The sequence below is a fragment of the Notamacropus eugenii genome, chromosome 4 (assembly GCF_028372415.1).
Source record: "Notamacropus eugenii isolate mMacEug1 chromosome 4, mMacEug1.pri_v2, whole genome shotgun sequence".
Lineage (NCBI taxonomy): Eukaryota > Metazoa > Chordata > Mammalia > Diprotodontia > Macropodidae > Notamacropus > Notamacropus eugenii.
In genome coordinates, this window is record NC_092875.1 from 112,051,887 (window position 1) to 112,075,758 (window position 23,872).

Consider the following 23,872-nt stretch of genomic DNA (forward strand, 5'->3'; position numbering starts at 1 on the left):
CTGGCCCAATGTGGTCTGCTCTTTGTCTTGAAAGATACTTCTCCCCAGAAAAGCATTACGGTTCAGTTGAAAATGAGCTGGTTTTGATTTCAAGGTACTCAGGTTCAGATCTTGGCTCTGCCACTTATGAGCTATTTAACTTTGGGCAAAGCACTTAACTCAGTTTCTTCATCTGTAAATTCGAGGTGGGTTGGACTGGATGTTCTCTTAGCTTACTTTTAGCTTGAATGCATATGATCCTATGATCTTTACTTGACTTGCCCTTCATTCCTACATTTCTTCTAATTCTAGCTTGATTCTGGAATGTCTTTTCCACTCTGGTTTTCCTGGCTGTTATCTTCATTCAAATTCCTGAGTTTATGGTAATGGGCTTCTGCAAAGCAACATAGCAAAGCACAGGGTGCCAGATCTGGAGTCAGGAGACCTTGGTTCAAATCTAACTTCGGACACTTTAACTTATCTTTTCTATGTGGACCAGCCACTAAACCATAAAAAGAATAATAATTTCCTGTGCCTGGTACTCAAGCCTAATCTCTGGCAGATCATAATACTCCTTTCATCCAATAAATCCAATAAAAATCCTTTCACCTAATAAATAAATAACAAGATTTCCTAATATTTAAAAAGCACTGGGCCTAGCATAGTGCCTGGCATATATCAGGTACTAATGATTGATTGTTACTTGATTTCTTTTCAGCTTCATAATCACCCTGTAAGCTATGTGGAGCAGTGAGTACTTCCATTTAGTTTAGCAAAATGAGAAGAATGGTATAGTGGAAACTGGCCTGGTGTTAGAGTCAGAATCCTTGCAGATATTGTATTACCTACTCTCATTCAATTCAGCAAGCATTCATTAATCTCCTGTGATGTGCCAACTACCAGGGATACAGAGTCCCCTGCCCTCAAAAAACTTCCCATTCTCTTGAACTCGGAGAATGCAGCATGTACACAAAACACAATAAGTAAAATACAAGGAATATACCCATTAAATTCATAGTAATTTCCTTAAATTACTGGTAATCAAGACAGACTTAGTGTAGAGAGGGCACCCTGTTAGCTGACTCTCAAGGGAACTAGGAATTCAAGAGACTGAAAGGAAGAACATAAACATTTGAAGCATGAGGAGCAGTCTGTGCAAAGGAATCCGGGAAGGAAGAGATGGAATACCCAGACGGGGAAACATCCGAAGGGAAAAGGGCTGTGCAAACCATCGAGGTACCATAGAAATGGGAGTGTCCATTGTATTGTTGTTATCATAGAGAAGCACAGGAACTTTGCATATTGTGGTTGTTAGGTCATTTTCAGTCATGTCCAACTCTTCGTGACCCCATTTGGGGTTTTCTTGACAAAGATGCTGGAGTGTTTTGTCATTTCCTTCTACAGCTCATTTTACAGATGGGGAAACTGAAGCAAAAGAAAGTGAAATGACTTGTCCAGGGTCACACAGCTAGGAAGTGTCTCAGGCTGGATTTGAGTCAGTAAGATGATTCTCCTTGACTTTAGGTCTGGCCGTGCTCTGCCCAGACACCCTTGCACATAGTAGGAGTTTAATAAATAATTTGACTTGAATGGCCTAGTTCTGCTGTTAGCCACTGTTGTCTAGAATTTTTACCGTGGTTTTTTTTTTTTTTTTTTTCAAATGAAGAAGGGCCTCCTGTGGTATTCTTTTGGGCTTGAGGCACCGTTTCCTTCCCCCAGCTCCACTGCCATCACTTGATATGTGATAGCAATAGTAATAGCTTACATTTCCATGTTTCTCTGTGGTTTTACATGGTACTTTTACATGTACTATCTCCTTTGATTCTCATAGCAGCCCCAGGAAGTAGACAGGAGTCAAAATTCCTAGTTCATAGAAGAAGAAATGGAGACCATGGCATTATTATATAATATTCCCATCACACAAATTAGTTACCATGGATAGAACTAGAACCTAGGTCTTCTGATTCTTCCTCTAATGCTGTTTTTGCTTTATTGTCATGTACTCAGGAAAAGCAAATAGTTCATCTTAGCTGGAACAAAATATAATTAAGAAAACATCAAATGCTAGGGAAAAAAAGCATATAATGCATAATGTAAGCAAATCTAAATAAGTTTAAAGATTTTCTTCTGTTTGGAATATTCCCTGAGTGGAATTCCTTCTTTTAATATGAATCACTGAAAGTTGACTATGTTGGGAAATCTTAGCTGGGGAGATGCTGTGCAGGTTTCACCAGTATGCGTAAAGTGTTTGAAAGGACATGTCAGTGCAAACTTTAGTAATGAATTACCTTGCTGGGAAGTGTTTTAATCACTCAGTGAAATTAGCAGTTGGAGAGTTCCTCTCTGACCCACAAATCAGATTGGTAAACCCCTTAGTTTGCCTGATCTTACCAAGCAGTGGGTATTCTAGGGTTATAGCCATTTCTCCCTTTCATTGATAATGCACATTTACATGCGGCATTTTTATTTTCACATTGACTTCCTGTCACACTTAGCTTGAGGTTAGCTGAATGCATGCCCAATAAAGGTGTACTGCTAGAGTTTCACTGAGGGCAAGAAACAAATTGCAGGGTTTATGTTGATCTAGAGAAGGAAGTCGTGAACAATGGAAAATTGATAGTTTGTAAGGTGACATTTCCTCTTTTGCTGCAAAGAAACATTTTTTTCTTCATGTGAGAATGTTCATGGACTTTCCCTTTGAATAAAATTTGCTGTATGATTGATTTAATAATATTATGGTTTCATAATTGGCTATACAGAAAATGTATTTTGGATGGTCCATTTAAAAATCCAGAAACGATGAGAATCTTTGAGTGGATAGTTTGGGAGTAATGGAATTTGGGTATGTTTTCTTTTTTTTAAAATGAGATAAATATCTGGTTTTCAGAGAGGACAGTGCCTACTCCAGAATGGAGTTTCGCATTTTTGAGTTACAGTTCCACAGTTGGGCAATATGACTGTAATTCCAGAATATCACAAGGCTAGTCTGTTTTGCTGCTACTGACTGTTATAATAATAAACTGCAAAGTAATCTCATATGTCAGTCCCTGTTTTCAAAGTCTTTTTCCTTCCCAGTCTACTATTAGAAAATTGTGTTAACCCCTCCCCCGCCCACCACTACCACTGCCAACCAATGGTCTTTTCAGAGGGGGCCTAAATTTTTACATTTTCGTGACGTGGAGGTAGCAACGTTGTGTGATGAATATGGGCACAATCTTTTGTTTGAATTTCTATTAAATCACATTTACTTTAAAATAATCTGAATCTGTGGAATTTTCACTGATCTGTGCACTTTATTTCTTGATTACTCTCCCACACTCAGTCATATCCCATATTATTAAAGTAAGAAAAAAAAAAGTGTGGTTGGCTACATGTAGCTTTCCTCTTGAAAATCAAAACAAGAAAAAAATGGCAGTATTTATTTTAAGTTTTCACCTGTTTTTTCTTAGTCTTTGTACTGATCTGCCTGGTTGATTTAAGAGATCAAAGTAATTTTACTTATAAAAAGCAAACTGCATCTGTGCTATGAATATTTCAGCTGTTTTGATGAACAATGGTTACTTTAGTAAGCAGTTTTCCTCTGATTTAAACAAATACATTATTTTAGTCATCCCTAACCTTATAAGAGAAAATAAAATCCCCTAACCTCATACTTTGTCTAAATAGAAAAATAGATTTAAAAACAATTTTTAGAAAATCCATTTTTCGTTTTTTTGAGATGGGAGACAAAAATGGGATTCCCTTGGTAATTAATGACATTTTAAGCAAGTGGTTTAGAGTTCACAAAGCTTTTTTGAGGTAGTTTCATAGCCTCAGAATAACCTTGGGCCTACTCCTAAGTTTACTTTTGTTCCCATTTACAATGCTAGTCTTTTTCTTTGGCTGGTTTTGGTTAGTCTACTTCCTATACCTGAAGACCTTTTCTCTCATCTGGAAAAGATGGGATTTGGACTCAGGTCTTCTTCTGTCACAAAATCTAGTACTCTCACTTTAGTGACATTGTGGCTTTCTACATGTTCAAATAAGGCTGAGCTGTTTGTCAAAAGTGTTGGAAGGAATCTTATAAGTCACTGTGTTCCATGCTTTATTTTACAGATGAGGAAAATGAGACTGGAGAGAAACAAGTTACACTTATCACATAGTTAATAAATGTCAGCTGGAATTGGAACTCAGATATTCCAGCCCCAAATCCAGTGTCTTTTTAATTGTGCCCCCATACCTACAAATTATTTGTAGTCATTTCTCTTCCCTATTCCCTGCATGATAAATAGATGTAGAATTTATGCATTGGGCAGGAGGTTGGACAATAGATGACCCCTTAGGTCCCTTCCAGCTCTGATGAAGGAAGGCCTTGGGGGCTGGAGTTAGGGTCTTCCATTAGCCCAGAGTGGTTGATCTTATTTATCTCTATGACCTGGCCAGCACCCTGCCCCAGGGAGGGAGAACTCTTTCCCCTTTTAGCATGCATGTTTTAGACCAACCCTTAAATCTTTGCAAGGGCTGTGTCCTTGGTGTTGGAAGGATGGGATTGACAAGATGCAAACGTGGCTTATGGAAACAGAGGCCTGCTACTAGGAAGAGGCTCTTTTTTGAGGCACTTGTGGATTTTTACTTCTCTCACAGCTTCAAACCGGACATGCTGCAGTGTGAACTTGGGCTTTTGAGATAATTATTCCAGGCTTGGTGCACAGCACCACAGCCCACACATTTCTTCATTTTCCTCTGCTGTCAGGGCAGAGTGCATTACTGAGGCCCCTGGGCTGCACTTGTATCAGCATTCTGAACTTAGCATGAAACCACCTGGCAACTTTCGGGTAAACATAGCAAGAATGGTGTATTTATTTGTGTGCTGCTTACTCTAAAAAAGTATTTGAGGGCACTGTTAGGATGGTGGGATATTTTCCCCCTTCATCTGATGATTGAGAATGCTCTTTTTCCTCCTGAAATCCTCTGAAGGCACGTTCTCATTTGCTTGTCACAATCTCTTTTCAAGGTTGTTGTATCCATGTCTTATCTACTGTCTCGCTATTCAGTTCAAAAAGCATTTAACTGCCAATGCCTGCATGCAGAAGATGCTGTGCTGGTAGTGGTGTTGGGGATTCAAAGATAAAAGGGAAAATAGCTCCTGCTCCCCAAGGACCTTTCATTATCCTGGGGGAAAAATTTACTTGGGCAGTTAAATACAAGATGATATAGGAAAGAAAGAACACCAGTAATGAGGGTTGGGATTGGAGTTGGCATAGCCAGGCTTCCTAAATAAAGTGGTGACTGAGATAAACCTTGAAGGAAGCCAGGAATTCTAAAAAAGTAGAAGTCAGGATAGGGTAACATTCTAGCTATGAGGGACAGCCTATGGAAAGGCAACACAGGTGGGACATGCATGGTTAAGAGAAACATAAGTAAGCTAGTTTGAGTTAAATGAAAAGCGTGTGAAAGAGATGGGATGTGAAAGAAAACTGGAAGGGTAGGCTGAGACCGAAGGAGTGTATGTTTTATTCTAGTCAGTCAGTCAATAAATGTTTATTAAGCATCTGCTCTGTGCCAGGTGCTGTGCTAAGCCCTGGGAATACAAAGAAAAGAGGCAGAAGACAGTCCCTGCCCTCAAGGAGCTTATAGTCTAATGAGGAGACCACAAGCAAACAAATATGCACAAACAAATTATACACAGAATAAATGGGAAGGAATTAACAGAAGGAAGGCACTAGAATTAAGAGAGTTTGGGGAAGTTTTCCTATATGAGATGGCATTTTAAGTGGGATGTGAGGGAAGCCAGTTGGCAGAGATGACAAGGGAGAGCATTCCAGGGAGGGAGAGAGGCCAGGAAAGAAAAAATGCCTGGAGCTAAGAGATAGAATGTTTTGTTTGTAGAACCACAAGGAGGCCAATGCCACTGGATTGGAGATGGTCTAAGAGTGCTGGAAAGGTAGGAAAGAGCTAGGTTATGAAGGGCTTTGAATGCTAAACAGAGGATATGAGGTTATAGGGAGCCACTGGTGTTTGTTGAGGGATGGTGATGTGATCGGACCCCTGCTTCAAGATCTGCATATTTGTATCTAAATGGTAGCCATCTCTAGAATAGGGGAGGGAGGGAAAAATTGCATAATGACTTTATTCCATGTTTAAAAGGAAGAGCAAATTGTACATAATATATTTGCAGTTTCATGTGCAATTATCTTTTTTTATTATATACTATATTAGCTTGTTTTATTCCACAAATAAAAAAAATTTTAAATTACAGAAAAATAAAAGAAAGTTACTTTGGTGACTGAATGGAGGATGAGATGGAATGGAGAGAGACTTGAGGGATGCAAACTTACCAACAGGCTATTACAGTAGTTCAGGTATGAAGTAATAAGGACTCATACCAGAGTGATGGCAGTGTCAGAGTAGAGAAGGGAGGTGTATTTGAGAGATGTTTCAAAAGTCTTGGCAACAGCTTGTATTGGGGATTGGGGTGAGAGAGCAAGGAGTGGGGGATGACTCCACTGGTGAAGTAAGTGTTGCCTCTACAGTAATATGGAAGTTAAGAGTGGATGAAGAGTTTGTAGGCAAAGATGATGAGGTAAATTTTGGATATGCTGAATTTAAGATGCCTTCTGGACATGCAGTCTGACATGTCTGAAAAACAGTTCAAAATGCGAGATCGAAGGTCGGCAGACAGGATAGGGAAGGATAGGTAGATTTGGGAATCATCAGCATAAAAATGATGATTAAATCCATGGGGAGTTAATGAGATCACCAAGTGAAGTAGTGTCAAAGGAGATGAGAAGAGAGTCCAGAACAGAATCCTGAGGTACACCTGCATTTGGAAAGGATGATCTGGATGAGGATCCAGCAGAGGAGAATGAGAAGGGGTCAGATAGGCAGGAGGAAAACCAGAAGAGAGTCCCAGAGGCAGCAGGGAAGTGACATGACTAGATATGTTCTTTCATTACAAATCCTCTAGGACTTGGCTCTGTTCCTTTCATTTAGGTTTTTTGTTTTGTTTTGTTTTGTTATTACTGAATGTGTGGAATGAATGATCTTAGTTATGTTCTATAATATTAATTATTCTTTATTATGACTGAGTTACCACCAAAATCCATCTTTTCCAACACTAGTATACTGTCAATGACGTTACATACTATGAATCATGAGAAAACCATAATTTTACAAGAATTCAGGTTACAGGTTATCCAGAGATGGATTGAAAGATGAATGGTGGATATAAGCATATTTTTCAATAAGGTTCTCAGGTACTGTGATAGAATACATCTGAGACAACTGCCTTGTTAGTTATTATGTGCCCATGAATAGTAGTTGAAACCTGAAGGACCCTCTTGAAAGGAAGGAGGTTCAGTGCATTGTAAAGAATGTCATTCTTAGAGTTAGGAAAGACTTGGGTTTAAATCCTTACTGACCCTGCTACCTGTTTGAGCAAGTCTGGATGAGTTCCTTAACCTCTCTGAGCCTTGGTTTTTCTAGTTTGTTTTATGGAAATAGTAATATTTGTGAAACCTTCTACACTGAATTGTTGAAAGGAAAGTGCTTTGTAAGTATTCATTTTCCTGTTCGGGCCAAGAAGAGATTTGAGGAGATACCTCTTCTCCTTATTTGCAGAGCTGGGGAGTTAAGTATGGAAATGTTATATGAATGTTTCCATTTTTTAGCTGCCTGTTCCTTCTTCCTTTTCCCTGCAGAGGACACTTCCATTTCCCAACTTCCTTTTTACTGACTGTTCTCCAGCTGTCCCCTTGCCCGGCGTGCTCTGCTTGTTCACCTCTTGGCTTCTCTAGGTTCCTTCAAGACTCTATTCAAATGCCACCTTTTTCAGTTTCCCCCACTGTTGGTGCTTTCTCTCAGATTACCAGTCATTTAACCCCTATCTGTGTTTTCCGTACAATTTTTTATATCTTCTCTCTCTCCTCCCTCCTCCTGTACCCATCCCCCTTCCTATCAGAACATGAGTTTTTTGAGGGCAGGAATGTTGTTCCTTTTCCTTTCTTTAGATCCTCAGAGTTTAGCAAGATGCTTAATAAATCCTGTTGACTGATTCCTACCGGGCCAAACCATGTACTCCACCAGTCCCTGTGTGCTTATTTTGCTACTCTCTTAATTAATGTATTTAATTTTAGTTTTCAACATTCACTTTCATAAGCTTTTGAGTTTTGAATTTTCTCTGCTTCCTTCCCTTCCCCCCTCCCCAAGACGGCATGCAATCTGATAAAGGCTCTATATACACATTCTTATTAAACATATTTTCAGTGTTTGCTACTCTCAACATTGGTTTGGGATACCTCAAAAGACTTTTCTTATTTTATGACTCATATACTTGGCCACAGCAACTGTTGAAGACTGTGTTCTAAGTTACAGAGGTGTTGTTGGGATCTGTATTGGGGGACGTAGGATCTGCACTGAAAAAATTATAGATCTTTGAAGCTCTGATGAGAGTGTGTGTGTGTGTGTGTGTGTGTGTGTGTGTGTGTGTGTGTGAGAGAGAGAGAGAGAGAGAGAGAGTAAGTATATATAGGTCTCTGTGTATACATGTTTGTGTGTATACATACACTTATACCTAGACACACACGTGTATTTAGATGATGCATTGTAGTTTATACTAGCTACATGATATAAAATACCAATCTATATTTATGGCCTATTTACTCTAGCATATGTAGCAGTGAGTCCTCCGTGCCTGAGACAGTCCTATGAACTTTGTGAGCCTTCAGTGAATACTTGTTGACTGATTTGATCGCCTCGTGGATAGGACAGCCTAAGCTAAAAATTGATTAATCAGTTGTTTGCCTACTAAAAATGTGGTCAACAAGCAATTTTTACAGTTACTTTAAACCAGAGGTTTCAAACTCATGGGCTGCAGGCTCCTGGGAGTAGGGTGGGGAGCAGAATTATTGCAAGGAGTCAGAGAATCCATTTTTATACCAAGCATAGTAATTTTGAACATTTTTTTAGCACCAACAAATATTCAGCATGACTTGGGATAATAAATAAACTAGCATGTATTTTATAGACCAAGTAAATTACATGTCTCTCTTATGTATTATTATTTTTCAAATGTATGCAAATGCCATAGTGATGGATAACATAGGAACTTGTAGCTTTTTATTGTGATATATCTCTTTAGTCAAGTGATATTAATAATAATAACTAGTATTATGGAGGCCCACAGAATCATAGGTTTAGAGATGGAAGGGACTTTAAAAGCCATCAGTTCCAACTCTTTCTTTTACAGTTAAGAAAACTGAGGTTCATGGAGGTTCTAATTGTGACCAGGGTCACACAGGTAGTAAGTGTTCAAAGCAGGATTTGAACCAGGGTCTTCCTGATTCTGAAGACCAACACACTCTTCACTACACCACAAAATATTTGATAATAAAAAGGAGTCTTCATGCTGGAAAAGATTGGAAACCACTGCCTTAGACTAGTAGACTGAGCATTTTTTAAAATTTGTTTTTCTTAAATGGAGATTGAGCTAGGTATCTTCACTTTACAGTGTTAGAAACTTCAAAGGAAGATTAAAGTTATCTCCCCTTGCCTGGGCCTTCAGCTCCCCAAACATAGGATGGGAAAAGTGAGGTTAAGTGTCAGCTATTGTGATAAAGAGGCAGGAGTTTTAGTGAACTTGAAAGCTCTGTGAGTCAACAGTGTGACATGGTAGCCAAAAAAGCTAAAGCCAAAGTTGAGTACAGTGTTCAGTTCTGGGGACTACAGTTTAGAAAAGAAATTGAGAGTCTAGAACACTTTCAGAAGAGAACTACCAGGATGGTCTGAGAACTCCCTATGTAGGGCAACCATTCCTCTGAGGAATTACGGGTGCTTAGCCAGGAACTTAGGGTTAAAGGAGACTAGCTGGTGTGGTGAATAGTGTCAGTCTGTCAGGAAGACCTAGAGCTGAGTCCTTCTCCAGATGCTTGCTCTGTTGTGTGACCTTCATCTGTGAAAAAAAGAAGATAGTAATGGGAACTATATTATTTAGATTTTTTTAAGAATCAGATGAGATACACACATGCATACATATACAGACATATACCTACAGATATACACACACTCCAAAGTAATATATATTATATGTAAGTATATTTGCGTATGTATGTAAAGTGCTTTGCAAATCCAAAAAAGTGCTATATATATGTTAGCTTTTTTTAAAAAATGACTTTCATATTCATAGAGTTTGGATTTGTTCTGCTTGGCTGAAGAGAAGTTGGAACACTGAGTGAAAGTTTGAGAGTGACGGCTGTAGTGATGTTAAGAAAAGCTTAACAATTAGGACTTCTTCAAAATGGAATGGGCTTCATTTAGAGAGCTGTGGCTTTTCCTTCATGGAGAGCTTTGTTGGAAAATTGGATCACTGCTGGTTGGGAGATTTTGTAGGTGAACTTTTGAGGTCTTACTGAACTCTTATGTTCTGGAATTTCTTATTTGGAAAATGAGGTAATTAGATTGGATTAGATGATAGCTAAGGTCTATTTCAGCTTTAAATTTTATTATATAGACGTAGGATTATGCCCTTATAGACTCTCAATTAGAATTCTAAATCTCAAAACGGTTTCCAAAAGTAAGGGTTTTTAATCTTTTTTTGGTGTCGTGGACCCCTTCGGCAATGTAGGAAAATCCTGCAGTATAGGAAAATCTCCCTTCTTAGAATAATGTTTTAAAATAATTGAAGGAAATACTAAATTTCAGTTAGAGGTCAGTGAAAAGAAAGATAAATACATATTTCCTAAACAAAATTAGGGGATACCTCAAATCTGACAGCAGACTTTTTGGGTGTTCATTTACCTCTGGTTAAGAACCCTTGCCCTCTACCCAAGCAAGTGTCATTTCGATTAATTTCCTAAAGGGTTCCTTCAATCATTTGTCATGAATGTATAAATTCTAAAAATAATACTATGTAAAATGCTATGTAAATGCTATTATTAATATGATATAAATGCTGTTATTAAATAGTAGCAATCATCATTATCATCCAGAGGTTCTTTAGTTTCTGGCATTTAATGTGCTTCCTAGAGATTGGCCTTCATAAATAATAAATTCTGAGAACCCTCTCTAATCAATGCCATTGGAGATGAGAGTTGTTTTGCCATGTAGATCGTCTGTGATGGAATTGACATTTTACTGAGGAAGTACAATTCTTCATAAACTCTACAAGTAGAAGTAAAGGCAATGTAAGGACATGCTTGTTTTTCTGTGCCAAGCTTGATGCAAAAAATACCAGAGAAGGAGCTTGATCTGATGGAAGGAACCCAGAACTAGAAATCAGGAGGTTTTAATTCTTGTTTCAGCATTGTCCCAAATAGCTGTGTGACCTTGAGCAAATCACTTACCAGTTTTTGTCTCCAGTTTCCTAATCTTGATCTATAATTTGATAATTTTAATAATAATGATGATAACACAGTTAATAAACATTTAGTATGAACCTACTACATATCAGGCTACTATGTGCTAAGCATTGGGGGTACAAATAGAAAAAAAAGGAAGTCCCAGCCCTCTAAAAACTTATACTCTAATGGGGGAAGATAACACACAAAAGGAAGCTAAAAAGTGTGGTGCTGGAGAGGGAGGATGGTGGAAAAAACAGAGAGAACCTAGAGCAGTGCAGCCAGGTGAGAAGTGAGATATTTGAGCTGAGCTCTCTCCTTAAATGGAGGCTTGGAGATCATGTGTCGTTCCTCCCCCCCCCCCCCCCCCCCCCCCACACACACACACACACACACTTTCCGGGGAGGGAGAGGGTGGTGATGAGGTCATCCCAACTATGAGCTTCCTGGGGCTTGGAAAGAAGTCAGTCAGAAGTCCCAAAGTAGTACAGCCAGGTGAGAATTAAGGATAACATCACAATTTCTATAATGTTTTAGGGTTGCAAAGTGCCTTGCTTGAGTTTAGGCTAGGAAAAGTGAAGATTACATATTTTTCATTTGGTCCTCACAACAACTCTATTGGGTGGAAGTTATTATCCTTATTTTACAGAATTACAGGGAAATTATCTCAGGAAACTTAAGTGACTTGCCCAAGATCACTTAGCCAATAACTATCTTATATGAGATTTTTGAACCAAGATCTTCCTGACTCCTATTCTGACACTTTATCCGCTACTCCATGCTTGCCCTGTAAAATGAACTTGCTGTGGTAGGTTGATCTCTCATATTTCTTCCATCTCTGAAGTTCTGTAATTTTCTATGTGCCTAGGAAGGAAATAAGGAATATTTTAATAAGATAAATCTTGGTGGATCTGAAACTTATTGAATTTTACTTTCTCTGTTTGGCCTGAGGCTGTCTTTCAACTGATGCTTAATTTACAAGGAAACAATTCAAAACTGTGAAAACTGCTGCCGTCTGGAGCATTTATTTTTGAGATTTCTCATAATGTGAGAAATGGTCTTATAACCAAGAGGAGGTGACAGAGTGTTCATGTTTTAAGATGAACAGATTGTGTTCCTAAAGTTGATCTTCTGTTGTGCCCCTGGTAGGTGACCCAGTAAGCCATTTCCATCTACTTCGATCACACACTTACTGAGTGTAGGCTGCCTCACCTGGCTGGAGCTAAGTATTCATGAGGCCAAGGCCATGAATCTCTCCCATGTAAAATAGAATGTATTTAATTTCATTCTATTTCACAGTCCCCCAACCACACTTCTGCATTGACTCAGATTTCTATCCCTTGGTGAGCTATCTCACAGATGCATACTATTGTTTCCAAGATTGTGAATGGAGTAATATAAATCCCTCACTGGCGTTGGAGAAAACTACTCAGATTTGATAGTAGCACCATTTCCACTGAAGGATAACTCATGCATTTTTTGGTATGTCTTATTAGACATAATAATAAGTTATTGAAGATGATGACACAGAGGCTTGATGACTGCTTTTTGGAGATGCTGTAGAGGCTTATGTTAGGGAAATAGAGCAGGTGACTGACATGTTTCCCAAGTCTCAGATCATTATCAGTAAGCATATGTTAAGCACTCACTACGTCCCAGGGACTGTGATAAGGTTTGGGGATAGAGCAGATGGCAAAACACCTTACTCTCTGTGTCCTCAAGGATTTCATATTTTAATGAGGGAGAGACAAGCAACTATATTGTCTATATCTGTGAGTATGTGCTCACGCACACACACGCACACACACACAGAAATGAGAGGTAATCTAAGACATATTTAGTGATTTCTGTAATGCAGGCAGTGTAGTAAAGGGCTAAGAATTGAACTTGTCAGAAGACCCAGACCCAGACCCTGGTTCTGACCCTTAATAGCTGAGTGACTGTGATCAAGCCACTTCATTTCTCTGGGTGTGGTTTCCATGTCTATAAAATGGGAGAAATATTTACACTGCCTACCCAATGCTTTAATTTTATGTGCTTTAAAACTCTACTGAAATATGAGTTATTATTACTATTGGAATCATGATTTATAGCTGAAAATCTGTTGGAAATTAATGAGTGGGAAAGGCTTTGGCAGTTTGTAGTCACAGCGATTCCTCTCTGCCTGTATTTTCTTTTTTTGCCAGTTCATAAGGTGATTGCTGCTTTCTTGCTTATTAGATTATTTATTTATTTTTGGTAGCTGACAATGCCAACTAAGTACCTAAATACAAACCAGCGATCAAAGCAGGAAAGTGAGTAATAAATCAGGCTTAGTTTTAATGTCTTTTTGGGGATCATGGGGGCTTGAATAGCACAGGAATCAATAAAAGATGAAATCCATAAATAGCCACTCCAGGTATACTTCCTCAGATGAATTACTCCAGTGGTTCAGTTGAATGGTTTATATTAGCCTTCCTTGTGTGATATTAATGCAACAACAGTGTCCTCTTACTAAGTTGTGTCTGAAGGGCCCCTGCTCCCAGCCAATCTGCTTTTAAGAATTCTAACAGTATATGCAGATGTGACCTACCAACAATATAGTTTATTTGCATTATGGGAGGCATTTTGCGACCCTCAAGACCAAAAAAATTTCAGTGCAAGGGAAATTTTTATCAACAAGAGCAGTTTCAATGGAAAGCTGGAGTAAAACTTAGAGGAAAAATGTTTTTAATCAAAAGGTGATTTGTAGTAGTTGTTATCTGCATATCCATAGTTCTTTAAAGTTTCCAAAGCATTTTCTCTTACTCCCTAAAAGGTAGACATTAACATGTATAGCTATATACGCAGATGTTGTTAGATTACTATGATAAAAAATATGGGAACTGAGACTCAGTGTTGAAGTGCCCTCCTCTTCTTTGCCTCCTGGCTTCCCTGACTTCCTTCAAGTAACAGCTGAAATTCCACCTTCTACAGGAAGCCTTTCCCAATCTCCCTTTATTCTAGTGCCTTCCCTCTGTTGATTGTCTCCAGTTTTTCTTGTAGATAGCTTATTTGTACATAATTGTTGGCATGTTATCTTCCCATTTAGACTGTAATCTGCATGAGACCAGGGACGCCTTTTACCTTTTCTTGTATTTCCAGCATTTAGTAGAATAGTAGGTTCTCCATAAATGCTTGTTGACTGGTAGCAAGTTATTTTGGAGCTGAGATTAAAATTTCTGAGTGTTGCTCAAAATAAGAAAGCATAGCTCTTTTTTTTTTTAACTGTATTTATTTAATTGTGCAGTAGTAATGGGTGTGCAGACCTCTTAGTGTGTAAAAGCTGCATTGAGTTCTGTTTAAGTGTTTACCAATGTTAAGCTTGGTTATAAATATGGTCTTTTATAATTCTAAGTCCAATTAAGAGGTATTATATAACTTGTTGGCCAGAAAATAAAATTTTTGGGATCCTGGACAGTTGATGACAAACTTGCTTTCATCTTAATGGTAGTTAAAATTAGTTTAAATGAAGAAAAAAATGTTTATCTTTTCGTGCATACATCCCACAGAAGTTGAGCTCATGTCCGCAAAGGAAAACTGTTTAACAATCTAGTAGCTTCTGTAGTTAGCTATATTAATAGTCCTCATTTCCGTATCATAGCTGGTATTGCCTGCCCCTGAGAGATTACATGCTTGAATTCTATGAGTCTGTAGGAATTCTTCACATTTTGGATTTTTTTGGCCTCACTAGGATAGGATCACATCCGTCAATATTTTCTTTGAAGGACAGTTCTCATTGTAGCTTGAGGACTTGCCAAGACTAACAGGAGAGGTAGGTAGTATGGTGTAATGGAAAGGTTGATGGATCTGGAATCAAAAACCTCGCATTTGTCTCTTACTCTGACTTAGACTACTCATTGCCTCTCTCCAGACCTCAATTTCCTCAGCTAGAAAGTGAGGGAGTTGGACAAAATGACTTGAGATCCTTTGCCTCTTTTCACTGTGAATCCTAAGCTGGAACCTACAAATGAGTTGTATTTCACCATGGCCTACTCGTTAATAGATATTAGCTCTAGCTGGTTGTTAGCCTTAAACATGTATGGGCTTGTTCCCACTAAGGTATACATGAGATATAGTGGATAATTGGCCTCAGAGTCCTGGTTTCAGTTTGTATCTGACAAAAACTGACTTTTTGTGACCCTGGGCAAAATCTCAATGCTCCAGGCTATTAACTAACTCTTAAAGCTATAAAGTGAGGAACAGTTGTTAGTCGTGTTTTTTTTTGTTTTTTTTTTTTTAAATTAATTTATTTATTTAACTTTTAAAATTCATTTTAACAAAATTTTGGGTGCGAAATTTTCTCCCCTTTTGTCCCCTCCCCCCCCCAAACACCAAGCATTCTAATTGCCCCTATGACCAATCTGCCCTCTCTTCTATCATCCCTCTCTGCCCTTGTCTCCATCTTCTCTTTTGTCCTGTAGGGCCAGATAACTTTCTGTACCCCTTTACCTGTATTTCTTATTTCCTAGTGGCAAGAACATTACTCGACAGTTGTTCCTAAAACTTTGAGTTCCAACTTCTTTACCTCCCTCCCTCCCCACCCCTTCCCTTTGGAAGGCAAGCAATTCAATAGAGGCCAAATCTGTGTAGTTTTGCAAATGACTTCCATAATAGTTGTGTTGTATAAGACTAACTATATTTCCCTCCATCCTATCCTGTCCCCCATTACTTCTATTCTCTTTTGATCCTGTCCCTCCCCATGAGTGTCGACCTCAAATTGCTCCCTCCTCCCCATATCCCCCCATCCATCATCCCCCCCACCCTGCTTATCCCCTTATCCCCCACTTTCCTGTATTGTAAGATAGGTTTTCATACCAAAATGAGTGTGCATTTTATTCCTTCCTTTAGTGGAATGTGATGAGAGTACGCTTCATGTTTTTCTCTCACCTCTTCTCTTTATCCCTCCACTAATAAGTCTTTTGCTTGCCTCTTTTATGACAGATAATTTGCCCCATTCCATTTCTCCCTTTCTCCTCCCAATATATTTCTCTCTCACTCCTTGATTTCATTTTTTTAAGATATGAGCCCATCCTCTTCAGTTTCCTCTGTGCACTCTGTCTCTGTGTGTGTGTGCGTGTGTGCATGTGTGTGTGTGTAATCCCACCCAGTACCCAGATACTGAAAAGTTTCAAGAGTTACAAATATTGTCTTTCCATGTAGGAATGTAAACAGTATTATACTCAGTTTTGCTGGGTAGGTGATTCTTGGTTTTAGTCCTAGTTCCTTTGACTTCTGGAATATCCTATTCCATGCCCTTCGATCCCTTAATGTAGAAGCTGCTAGATCTTGTGTTATTATCCTGATTGTATTTCCACAATACTTGAATTGTTTCTTTCTAGCTGCTTACAATATTTTCTCCTTGACCTGGGAACTCTGGAATTTGGCCACAATGTTCCTAGGAGTTTCTCTTTTTGGATCTCTTTCAGGCGGTGATCTGTGGATTCCTTGAATATTTATTTTGCCCTCTGGTTCTAGAATCTCAGGGCAGTTTTCCTTGATAACTTCATGAAAGATGATGTCTAGGCTCTTTTTTTGATCATGGCTTTCAGGGAGTCCCATAATTTTTAAATTGTCTCTCCTGGATCTATTTTCCAGGTCAGTTGTTTTTCCAATGAGATATTTCACATGATCTTCCATTTTTTCATTCTTTTGGTTTTGTTTTGTGATTTCTTGGTTTCTCATAAAGTCATTAGCCTCCATCTGTTCCATTCTAATTTTGAAAGAACTGTTTTCTTCAGTGAGCTTTTGAATCTCCTTTTCCATTTGGCTAATTCTGCTTTTGAAAGCATTCTTCTCCTCATTGGCTTTTTGAACCTCTTTTGCCAATTGAGTTAGCCTATTTTTCAAGGTGTTATTTTCTTCAGCATTTTTTGGGGTCTCCTTTAGCAGGGTGCTGACCTGCTGTTCATGCTTTGACTGCATGTCTCTCATTTCTCTTCCCAGTTTTTCCTCCACCTCTCTAACTTGATTTTCAAAATCCTTTTTGAGCTCTTCCATGGCCTGAGTCCATCGAGTGGGCTGGGATATAGAAGCCTTGACTTCTATGTCTTTCCCTGATGGTAAGCATTGTTCTTCCTCATCAGAAAGGAAGGGAGGAAATGCCTGTTCACCAAGAAAGTAACCTTCTATAGTCTTATTTCTTTTCCCTTTTCTGGGCATTTTCCCAGCCAGTGACTTGACTTCTGAATATTCTCTTCACACCCACTTCCCTCTGGATCCTCCCAGCCGGTTCTTGGGGTCTGAGATTCAAATGCTGCTTCCAGCCTCACGGCTTTTGGTGGGGGCAGGGCTGCTATTCAGTGTGAGATTAAGTTCAGGTGCTCAGGTCAGGGCAGGGCTGCCTCACAGGCTCAGTTCCCTCAGGGGGTTTATGCAGAGACCTTCAACAATGGATCCAGGCTCCTGCCTGCTTGGGGAGCCCTGGTCTGCTGCTGTCTCTGCTGCTGCCTCCCGAGGGGGCCTGAGCTATGGGGGCACCCCACTCCCCTCTTGACCCGCCAAAGAGACCCTCTTACCGACCCCCGTGACCTGTGGGTGGAGGGACCCGCGCGGCTGCTGGAGACTCCGTCCCTGAAGCCTGCTTGGATCTGCTCCTCTCGGTGCCGTGGCCGCGGCAGGGCTGTACTTGGCTCCCAGTCTGCGGCACAAAGGACCTTTTGCGAGAGGTCTGCAGGTCCCTCTGGAACAGAAATCTCCTTCGCTCCAATGTTCTGTGGCCTCTGGTCCTGTAGAATTCGCAGTGAGTTGCTATTTACAGATGTTCTATGGGTTGTGGGTTCGGAGCTATGTGTATGTGCATCTTTCTACTCCGCCATCTTGGCTCCGCCCCTCTGTTAGTCTTGTTGGAAGGAATTACCTCCCCTGGATGAACCACAGGCCCAGACCCAAAAATAAATAAATAAAATTGCTTTAAATAAATAAATAAATTTACTTTAACTTTAATAAATAAATAAATTTCCTTAATATAGGTACCCTCTTACCAATATACCATCCATCCACATTGCTGGATAGGAAGGAACACTGTGCTAATATACATACATACATACACACACATACATATCTATATCTATCTATCTATCTATCTATCTATCTATCTATATATACATATATTTTTTTCCCCAAATATCCATTTGATCTTTAAAACAAACTGGAAGCAGATGCTACTTTTATCCCCATTTTACAGTTCAGGAACCTCAGGCAGGCAGAGATTAAATTATTTGCCCAGAGTGACACAGCTAGTAAGAGTCTGAGGCAGGGTAGATATTGAACTCAGGTTTTCTTGACTATGGACCCAGAGCTCCATTCACTTTTATCACCTAACTGACTTTAGGAATTGCTTTGATCAAAAAAAAAAATCATCATCTGTTGGCTAGCCTACTGTGGATGATCCTTTTGATGTAGGGGAAAGAGCCTTGGATGATAAAGTCAAAGGATTTGGGTTCAAATCCTTACTCTGCTGTTTACTTCCTTGTATAACCTTTGGCAAATCTTTGAACTTCTGGTCCTTAATTTCTTCATCTATAAAGTAAAGGAGCTGTATTAAACCATAGAATTTAGCTATGAAGGAACTTTAGGGACCACCTAGAGCAGGAGTACTTAACCTTTTTTTACATACTGTACTCCTTTGGCAATATGATGAAGCCTATGTGAAGTTCTTGGAATAATACTTTCAAATGCATAGAGTAAAATAGGGAAAGAGGGTAGTACCTTTTATGGGCTAGGCACTGTACTAAGTGAGATTAATAGAGAAAATGAATTGTATTGAATGTGTTCAGAGTGTTCAAAGAAATAGACTGATGCACCATATGTTAAGCCCTGATCTAGTCCACCTCTTTCTCATTTGGGTAGATGAGATATTAAAGCCCAGAATTGGAAAGTGATTTGTCCAGGATCCTAAGTGACCTCACAGCAGAGCTCTAGGTTTAGGCCTGAGTCTCCTGATTTCAGAGTCAGTGTTCTTTCTAGTATACCATTGGTAAAAACAAGAACACATTCCCTCTAATTCCCTTTCATTTGAGGATCAGGAAAGGACAGCTTCTCATTGATCTCTCCCCTTGCATACAGGTAAAAAGGAAGACAATCAATGTTCTACCTAACCTGAACTTCTTATTAAAGAAGAAGAAATTGATTGAGCATGCAGGGAGTCATCACTTGATCTCTGAGTTCCCAGCTCTAAATCTGTGATCCCATAATCTCTGACCTTAGCTAGACTGGTCCTTTAATGAAAGACACACAGTCTATCACTGGACCTGGACTTGAAGTCTTCCCAGAATGGCAAGAACTGCCAGAACTTTTATCCTTCTAGTATAGCTTTTTAATAGTCCGGGGTCATCTTATACGATGAGTCACTGAGTAGAGTGGAGCATTAGTGATGGTTAATAGTAATTCATAATTACAAGGCACTTTAAGGAAACAAAGTATCCCATGTAAATTTTCTTCTGTGGATCTCACTGCAATCCTATGAGTAGGAACTATTATTTCCCCCATTGGGCAGGTGATGTAAATGCCAGAGAAGAAAAATGATTTGCCCCAGAATAGTAAATAGATATAGAAGTGGATCCTAGGTCATCTTTCGGGTAACAATAATAATAATAATAACTCATGTTTACATAACACTATGTGCCAGATTCTGTGCTAAGTGCTTTACAGTTATTATCTCATTTTATCCTCACAACATCCCCAAGAGGTAGGAATTGTTATTAACTTTATTTTACAGATGAAGAAACTGAAGCAAACAGAGCTTAAATGACCTGCCCAGGGTTACATGGCTAGTAAGTGTCTGAGGTTAGGTTTGAACTTGGGTCTTCCTGACTCTAAACCTATCTCTCCATCCACTGCACCCACCTAGCTGCTTCCCACTACATAATACTGTTGTCACTACTCAATGGGTAACTACTGTATTATTGTATTGTCATCTGATGTTCAGATTAGACTGGTGTGTTGCTTGTATTGAATCCTTAAAATGTTTTCCATGTAGTCTGAGATTTTCATTTTATGTGAACAGGAATGAAATGGGGCCTTACATTTTATTTTCTCACTTAATAATTGGTATTCATTGCCTTTAAAAACATTAAGGATGTATTGAAGTGACTGCAGTGTGTCAGCTACTATTTTAAGTGCTGGGGCTACAGTTACAAAAAAAATAAAATAGCCCCTATTCTTAGAGTTTATCCTTTCCAAGTCCATCCTCCTTCCCAGTCTTTTCTTTATAACAAAGAAAAAGTGTTAAGCAAAACCCTGCTGACAGAGTCATTGCTTCTGATATCATAGGCCTGTTGTCCCCAACTTTTCTCCCTTATGATGTCATATTTTTTTGTTTGGGACCAAGATCTATTGCAACAATTAACCTGCATTTGGCAGCATTTTAATGTTGTTCTCATTTGTATTATCATAATTATTGTTTGTATTTTTCCCTTGCTTCTGCTCTTCAGTCTCCATCAGTTCATACAAGATTTGCCACATTACCCTGAACTCCTTCTATCTGTGATTTCTTAAGACACTATTTCATTATGTTCATTATTATATAGTACTATCAGTGAGAGCCTTCTTTCCAGTACTTTTGCTGCCAGATATTGTGCCACCTTTAAACAAACCAGCCTGTGGAGGAAAGCCTTTAAAAGGATATTGAAAATAAGGAAAGCATGACTTGGTGATGATAGTTAAACAGTGCCATTGGTCCTGTGCTTTGCGGCTTAGCTAATGAAATAGCCTGAGGTACAAGTATGATGTTGAACTTTCTGTTGAGGGAATATATCCCCTGGTGCTTTTATGACCTAACTGCTTTTGTGGTTTAATTCACTTAATGACACATTCACCACTATGGCTGATAAAAGCTTGCCCTGCTCACCCCAGCCTGTTTTAGCATTTACCGAATGATTCATGGGGTCAGGGATGGACTAGTAAGTAATTTTGGTGACATTAGAAATAAATGGTAATCTTGTAAAGGCTGATCTGCTTTGTGTTAATGCAAACTGTTGTTTCCTCTTTTAATTCCTGCATTGAAATTGCAAATTCACTTTGAGAGCTTCTTGAATCATTTGCTTAGCCTGAGAAATTAGGAGCTAACCCTGTCCTATCTTGGTGACTACCGTGCTTAATTGTTGTGCTTTAATAAATTGGGCTTGCCCCATAATTTCTCAAAAACGTAAAGATGAAAGGGCATACTAGAATTACAGAGCTTGAGAAAGAAAAAAACTAAATTCCTTTATATAGAACCAGCCGTACTATGTTTAAAATTCTAATACATGTGTGTATTCACTGGTAGGATTTTTTTTAACTTACATGTAGAGAAATCTGAATGTGATAGTGCTTGTTTTCTTCCTTCTTGTTAACTTTACAGCTGGTCTCTGCTAGATTTTTCCATCTACTTTATTTCATTAATAAAACAGCTCACATTGGTAGAGCTTTACTGTTTTCAAATATTTTTTTAAAAATAATACAAATCTTTTCTTTCCCTCTCACCTTCTATCCCATTGGGGGGAAAAAAAGAAAAGAAAAATAAATTCTGTTTTACAAATATGCATCAGCAAGCAAAGCAAATTCCTTCTTTGGCTACTTATCTCTTTACCTATTTGTATCTGTGTGTAAAGGCTTTCTGAACCCCAAGTCCATCACCTTTTTGTTCAGAGGTGGATGCAGTGCTTTACCATTGGTCCTCTGGAGTCATGGATTGTTATCTCATTGCTAATAGTTTTTGAAACTTTCAAAGTTATTTTTGCGAACAACTTTGTTGTTGTCATTATACATATTGTTGTCTTGGTTCTGCTCATTTCATTCTTCATTTGTTAAAAAAGTCTTCAGAATTGCATGTTTTTATAATAGTGGTTTTATAGCATAAACTTGTCCCTCTGATTCTACTCAGTTCCCTCTGCATCAAATTCATACAAATCTTTCCACATCTCTGAAATAATCTATTTTCTCATTTCTTACAGCACAGTGATATTCCATCCAGTACATTGTGCTTTACTCCTGTTACATATATTATCTCATTTTGTCCTCACAGCAACCTTGTAAAGTTGGGAAATAGTGTTATCCCTGCTAACAGGCTCCCAGTAGATAAAATAACTTATTTATATTCATAAAACTCAGAAGCCAAAGACAGACCTCCTTGAACTCAGAGTATTCTAGTTACCATTATTTTATTATTTTAGTGTCCATCACTTCTATAACAATATTAAAATACATATGAGAGCCCATTTGTGGAAATGATGAAGAGCTATGAGCTATTTCACTGAGAGATTTACTATGTATCAATTATATGTCTATATGTTATCTACTTATTTAAATTTGTCTAGTGAAAATTTTTTGGCGTACCAGATTATTCATGCCTCTAGAACCCTCCTCTTCTCTATTAATTCATAGGATCTTAATAATTCTAGAGAACTTAGAATCATTTGGACCAGTGGTGTCAAGCTTGAGTAGAAATAAGTCCCTATGACTTCATATTCACTTAGAAAGCCACAAATTAATATCATTTATGTTGTATTTCTATTTTGTTAAACATTTCCCAATTACATTTTAATATCACGCTCACCTCCGCTATCTATAAGTTTGACACCTCTCACTGGGACTACTGCCCATACACTCTTAAATGGTTATCTGTGTTACTTGCTACCCAAGTGTTTTTCCTCAGGTTAAGGACTTATCATGTCACTCCTACTCAGTCATCTCCAGTGACTCCCTTTTGGTTTTTGATCAATTATAAACTTTTTTTTTTTTTGCTTTTAAGACCATTCACTACTTGCTCTGAACTTGTCCTTCCAACCTTGTCATGTATACTCTGCCCTCTCTGTGGTCTAGCCAGACTGGCCTTCTCGCTGTCCCTCACGCATGAAACTCCATCCCCTTCCTTTTGTAGTAGATGCACTCCTCCCACCCCCATGTCTGTAATGCACATCTCTCCTCATCCTGTCTTTCCTGATCTCCTCAATTGCTAGTGCCTCCCCTCTCATTGCCTTGTATTTATTTTATTTTGTTTGTACTTACATATACACATATGTTTTATTCCCTGATGGAAAGTATACTCCTTGAGGGCCCGAACTATTTCATTTTGACTTTGTATCCTGAACACCTAGCACATAGTTGGTGTTTAATAAATACAACTGATTGTTTTGAGATAATTTAATCCAATTTCTGTAAAATTGGTGTGCACCAAAGGTATATAAGTTCATTTTAATATCAGTCTAAGCTAAACATAAAGAAGAAATTGAATCTTTTGCCTCCCAGATTCCTTATTAGCATATGTTAAAGTCCAGTATAATTATTCTTGGATTATTCATTGGAATTTTCTTTTTCACTGACCTCATTCTTGAACTTGTCATGTCCCATTCACTTCCCAAACCCTTGGGTTAATGATTGAGTATTAGTATCTACTTATCAAGAAATTTCACTTTGGTATTCTTATCTTTGATCTACAGTCTTGGTAAAATTTACTATGATGAATTTCAAATCATGATGAATGATTTATTGTTGTAGAATTCATACAGAGGTATATTTCTAGTATTCAACCTAATTTTATTCTGTTAAACTTTATTGTGTCTGAAATAGAAATTTTATGTTTT

The 23,872-nt window shown here is 38.5% G+C and overlaps 1 protein-coding gene across 5 annotated transcripts in view; it reads left to right on the plus strand.

Annotated features, from left to right (window-relative positions):
- The window catches only part of ASAP1 (ArfGAP with SH3 domain, ankyrin repeat and PH domain 1), a 483,861-nt gene that overhangs the window by 175,410 nt on the left and 284,579 nt on the right, over positions 1-23,872 (plus strand). The gene's annotated exons all lie outside the window — the stretch shown is intronic.